Source organism: Saccopteryx bilineata, chromosome 2, assembly GCF_036850765.1.
Source record: "Saccopteryx bilineata isolate mSacBil1 chromosome 2, mSacBil1_pri_phased_curated, whole genome shotgun sequence".
Classification (NCBI taxonomy): Eukaryota; Metazoa; Chordata; class Mammalia; order Chiroptera; family Emballonuridae; genus Saccopteryx; species Saccopteryx bilineata.
Genome location: NC_089491.1, coordinates 110,750,904 through 110,756,857, shown reverse-complemented (window position 1 = coordinate 110,756,857; position 5,954 = coordinate 110,750,904). Strand labels below are relative to the sequence as shown.

The following is a 5,954-nucleotide window of genomic DNA, read 5'->3' as shown; positions in this document are numbered from 1 at the left end:
TTCTGCCACTGCTCATGCCTGTGACTCAGAAAGGGGTATTGTTCTAATTATTTGTGGATGAGGCTGGAAGCGTGGGAGAATAAATGGCCACCTTTCACAGTAGAAATCTGCACATGCTGTCATTTATTCTTACGTTTCATATGACAATTTACTGACATTTTTGTTACTTCCCTGAAGGTTTTTTTTGTTTGTTAGAAACATCAAAATTTTCCTCCAAATAAACCGATTGACCCGCCAGCTATTTGTTGATTTGATACCCATGCAGGTGAACCAGAGTGCCTGGTTTTCCTTCCTCCTTCTGAGCTCCCCCTTATCACAGGAAGTGTATCCCACATGAAAGGGGAGCTTTGACTTGTGCACCAGGCACCTATGGGGCAGGGCTTTGTTACTTCAATACACATGTGCCACCAGGAAAATGACTTTTTCTTTCCAAGACTTGGTTCTTTCTTGAATAAAAAGTCATGGGGTATTGTGAAGTTTCCAGATTCCTAGCGTAATGGCCTGAACTAAATAAGTGTATTCAGTGAAGAACTCTTCTCACCAACCTATGCTTTTGATGTTCTAGTGTTTTCTGTGGTCACTGTTCATCTTTCTAAAAGTCCTCATTTTCCAAAGCATTAGTGTCTCTCTCTTGACCTTTAAAATTATGTTTTTATGCTACTTAGAATTTAAAACATTATAGTATTTGGAGGTTAGTGGGGATTTCCTAAATATCAATAAGTATATTAGAAGCTTAAAAAAAGATATTCAAGACTAGCTTGGGTTAGACCACTATTTCTATTTTAGGCTGGACAATTCTTTGTTGTGGGTGGCTGTTCACTATAGTGTGGAATGCTTAGCAGGATCCGTGCTTCTACCTACTAGATGTCAGTAGCACCACCTCCCTTCTTGTAACAACCAAAAATGTCTCCAGCCATGACCAAGTGTCCCATGGGGGGAGGGGTGGGGGCTAAAGTCATTTCTGGTAAAGAATCACTAGTCTATAGGGAAAGAAAGTCTGGTCATAGATATTTCCTTAAAACATAGCCTTTCATAATGTGTCACCTTTTATTGTGGCATTAGAAACCTGATATCTTCAAGAAAACTTTTGTCCTCAGTCTGATTATATATTTTATTAATATTTAAAGTATTTATCACTATAATATATTTTAAGTCATTTTTTTTTTAAATAGAGTTGAGCACCAAGTGGACCAGGATCTTCCTATGTAATGAGTACCTAAAATATATATAAGATGAGGCAGTATTCACTTTGGAGTTACGAATGTAACTCAGACTGCCCTAAATCAAAGACTGGTTGCATCATATTTGACTATGTGATCTTAAACAGTGAGTATGTTCTATTTAGTCACACATAAAATGGTAGGAATAGGAATACCTGCTTTCATACGCATGTTGATTAAACAAAGTCATGAATATAAAGCGGCGGCGAGGGCGGCAGGGTGGCCTGAGGTGCGGCACGACCATGGGGGCTCGCTGGTGCGGAAGGCGGCGGACTATGTCCGGGGCAAGGACTTCCGGGACTACCTCACGAGCACTTCTGGGGCCCAGTCGCCAACTGGGGTCTCCCCATTGCTGTCATCAACGACATGAAAAAGTCTCCAGAGATTATCAGTGGGCGGGTGACGTTTGCCCTCTGCTGTTACTCCCTGACCTTCATGCGGTTCGCCTACAAGGTGCAGCCCCGCAACTGGCTCCTGTTCGCCTGCCACGCCACCAACGGGGTGGCGCAGCTCATTCAGGGAGGGCGGCTGATCCAGCACAAGATGTCTAAGAACGCGTCAGCATGACCGTGACCGTGGAAGGAGGAGCTGGCTCTCTGAGGGGCGCTGCCGGCCGCTGAGTCACATGTCCCAGCAGCATGTCCTGTCAAGGACAATGAGCAGGAGGCTGTCTTACTAACCAGACGATTTTCACAGAATCCACCAAGAGCCCCGGAACCAGCTCCCGCTGCCTTACGAGCACTGAGCTCTTCTCATGAAGAGTAGTCACAACATGCAATCATTTTCATAATTCCCAGTGATGGTTTTATCTGCAGTAATGTGTATCTGATCTGTTAGAATTTACTTAATGAAAAACTGAAGAGAACAAAATTTGTATCTCTTGGCACCCGCGTCCTCGAATTCTTGACTTTAATGACCACGAGACCACCGACCGCTGGCTACATCCACAGCAGCTCACCACCAGGGTTCGAAAAGGACCTCTCTCCCTGCAGTGTGCATTCTGAAGTGCTGTAACTTAAAGGCAATAAATGATTGAAACATTAAAAAAACAAACAAAAAAACAAACAAACCTGATGCATAGTAGGTGCTTAAAGGATATTAGTTGTGGTAGAAGTTATACTTATCTACATCAACAGCCTTATCACTGAGGGTACTATGCTCACCTGAAATAGCAGTTCCTAATCCTGGGTGGAGAGGTCATAGCAACATCACAAGGCTTTCCGGAAAAGATAAGCCTTGAGCGGAGCCCTGTAGACTATGTCAGCCAAAAGATAGTGAGATGAAGAAGCAGGAGGCAGGGAATTCTAACAAAAGTATTACCTGTTTTACATACAATCTGTGATACAGAAACAGATAAATGTTATTTGCTGAAATATTTAAAAATGCAATAATTTTTCAACCTGTATTTCTCAGGCTGCCACTCTCTATAAGACTTTATTTTGCCATTGGAAAAGGTTTCATTAAATGTTTCTTATAATATTTTATTTTTATTTTTAATTTAAAAAAAATTTGGGATGACATTGATTAATAAAATTTTTTAGGTTTCAGGTATACAATTCCATAATACATCATCTATATATGGTGTTTACCACCCCAGGTCAACTTTCCTTTCTTATACCACTTTAATGAAGAATTGATTTTATTTATTTTATTTATTTATTTTTCTTTTTTTTTGTATTTTTCCAAAGCCAGAAACAGGGAGGCAGTCAGACAGACTCCCACATGCGCCCGACCGGGATCCACCCAGCATGCCCTCCAGGGGATGATGCTCTGCCCATCCGGGGCGTCGCTCTGTTGTGACCAGAGCCACTCTAGCGCCTGAGGCAGAGGCCACAGAGCCATCCTCAGTGCCCGGGCAAACGCTGCTCCAATGGAGCCTTGGCTGCGGGAGGGGAAGAGAGAGACAGAGAGGAAGGAGAGGGAGAGGGGTGGAGAAGCAGATGGGCGCCTCTCCTGTGTGCCCTGGCCGGGAATCGAACCAGGGACTCCTGCACGCCAGGCCAACGCTCTACCACTGAACCAACCGGCCAGGGCCAAGAATTGATTTTAAATGAGCCCTCAGGATTCCTTCTACTCACAGACCAAGAAAATCCTCGTTATTTTCTACTTACTTTTACTTCTTTATAAATAATGTTAAAGCAAAGTTTTATCTAATGGAGATTTTCGGTCTTTCATTTCTACGTTAGGTACCTTATTTTTGTCAGAGTAGGGATCTAATCATCCTTGGGCATTTCCTGATGAATTTTTAGCTGCCCTGATGATTCCATATTCAAAATCAAGCCATTTCCCTTCCTAACATATACATAGCCCTTTGTGACCCAAAGAATAACCAATGGGGTAGGTAGAAAAAATTACAGGTACCAAAACTGTGTTCTGAAATATTGTTACATGCCTAAATTGGCTCAGTAAATATCAGAACTGGGCAGAGAAACCTGCCTCCAAAGCCTCTATTTTTACTTCATATACAATTATGTATTAAAACGTACACTATGCAGTCATACACCTCCTTTTCAAAGAACTCTCATTAGCTGTGTAGGTGGAATGATGTTCTGCAGAAAAGCTCATTATTTGTTCTTCATCTCTTTAATATTTAATAATCCTAAGCTACTGCTAATAGACTATTGATTATTTTAACTTCTAATTAGTTTTATAATTTTTAATATTTCAAGAAGGACTACAGCATTTACATAATTTTAAATAATCACTTATCTTGTCCATTCCTATGAGCTTCCTGAGGACATCTTCTGTGACTTTATCTGTGACATACTTTACAGTTCCTCTCACTCAGTTCCATCTCCATTGGGAGTCCTTTGGACAACTGACTACTGAATTTGCTAGCATGGATCTGATGATTCTTTAATTTTTATCATCTTATAAGGTAAGTGATTGTAGTAGCCAGCCTCCAGATGTCTCCCATGATCCCTACACCCTAATATTCATGTCCTAGAGCAGTTCCCTCTCACATGGAATAGGGATGACTTATGTAACCAACGGGATGCTGCTGGAAAGATAAAGTATGGCTACTAGGGCCAGGTCATAAAACCTATTACAGTTCCATTTTGTTCTTTTGGATTACTTGTTCTGGAGGAAGCCAGCTGCCATCTTCTGAGGACTCAGCCCTCTTATGGGCAGCCTTATGGAGAAGAGCACTTGGTAAGGAGCTGAGACATCCCAGCTAGAGTGAGTCATCCAGGAAGTGAATCCTCCAGCTATAGTCAAGCCTTCAGCTGACTGTAAACCCTGGCCAACATTTTGACAGCAGCATTGTGAGAGATGCTGAGCTAGAATCACCCAACTAAACTTCTACCAAAGCTATGCGTCAGAGAAAATACAACATAGTAAATGTTCATTGTTTTAAGCTACTAGGTTTGGGTTAATTTGTCACAAGAAGCAATAGTTAACTAATATAGTGCTTATTTGGAATGATTTAAAAATTTTATTAGATGCTATTAAAACACAAGTGACCTTATTAAGTGCTCTGCATATTGTTTTGTCTATTTGAAATAGAATACACTTTGTTCACCTATACTCATTTTGATTAAATAATGATCCCATTGATTGATTTTACTGTTTGTCATTTAGTGTTTTAAATTTAAAATAAATGAGATATATGAAAAGCTTTTATAAAATAGAAGTGTAGGCAACTGTAACCAATTCATTTCTAAACAGTTGCATTGCATTATATATATATATATATATATATATATATATATATATATATCAGTGAGTAAAAGTACATTTATAGTTGTAATACAAATAAATAATAAAGTGATTAATAAATAATAATATAAGAATAAACTCTTTTTGTATACTCACAACTGTACATTTATTTTTTCCCACCCCGTACATATGATTTCTCATAACAGAACTCCTTGAATAGATTCCCTGTTAATACATACAAAAATGTTGTAATCCTTGAATGTCACCTTTATGTTAGTATTTTATAAAATTAATTCATTGATTTTGTAATGCCTCAGAGAAAAAGAGACAGAAAGAGCAAGAAAGGAAGAAAGATAAGGCAGTCAATATTATTAGCCCTCATCTATAAATCAATATTGAAAGGACCTATGGCCACATTACTATCAGTAGCCTCATAGAGGTTTCTTGTTGTATTGAAAGGATTTATATTTTGTTAGTTGCATTGTCAGGGTAAGCTTTGTGTTATATAACCAAAAACCGTGGCTTTAAAATCTAAGGGTCAAAGGTTTACTCAGGAGATTTGCTCAAAAAATAAAATCTTGTAATCATTGAAAAAATATTTTTATAAAAACCAGGTTAGTAGTATATTGAATACTTTTAGTACCATATGCTTCCTTCATAAAAGAATTTTATTGTACTTTTGCCATCTTTTGAAGAAGTGTTTGATTACATTGGCATAACATAATGATCACTGCCAAGCAGGATTCTTCATACTTCCTCAGAAAATAAAGCTGTTTCCTTATCCCACCCTCTTAAATTTATGAAATCTACCAACAGCCACAAAGCTTCATGAAATATTTAAGAATATATACCCATCAATAATATTTTTTTAGATTCCTTGAGCTTCTGCTGATTAAGATTATAAACCATGTCAGACAGATCCAGAAATCAGACCCGAAGTCTTTTCCACTGGGCCTTTGTTCTGACCAGAGCAGTGGCGTTTTGTTATTTCTTCTAACTTTGATGATTTACTCTGTTGGTAAAGTAAATAAAACGTCTGTATTAAAAACATAGCTGTGATTCTTAGCATGCTTT

General features: G+C 38.8%; 1 pseudogene; it reads left to right on the top strand.

The window, feature by feature from the left end:
- The first annotated feature begins 1,459 nt into the window (after positions 1–1,459).
- LOC136322913 (mitochondrial pyruvate carrier 1 pseudogene) lies at positions 1,460–1,853 on the top strand (annotated as a pseudogene).
- Positions 1,854–5,954: the final 4,101 nt, after the last annotated feature.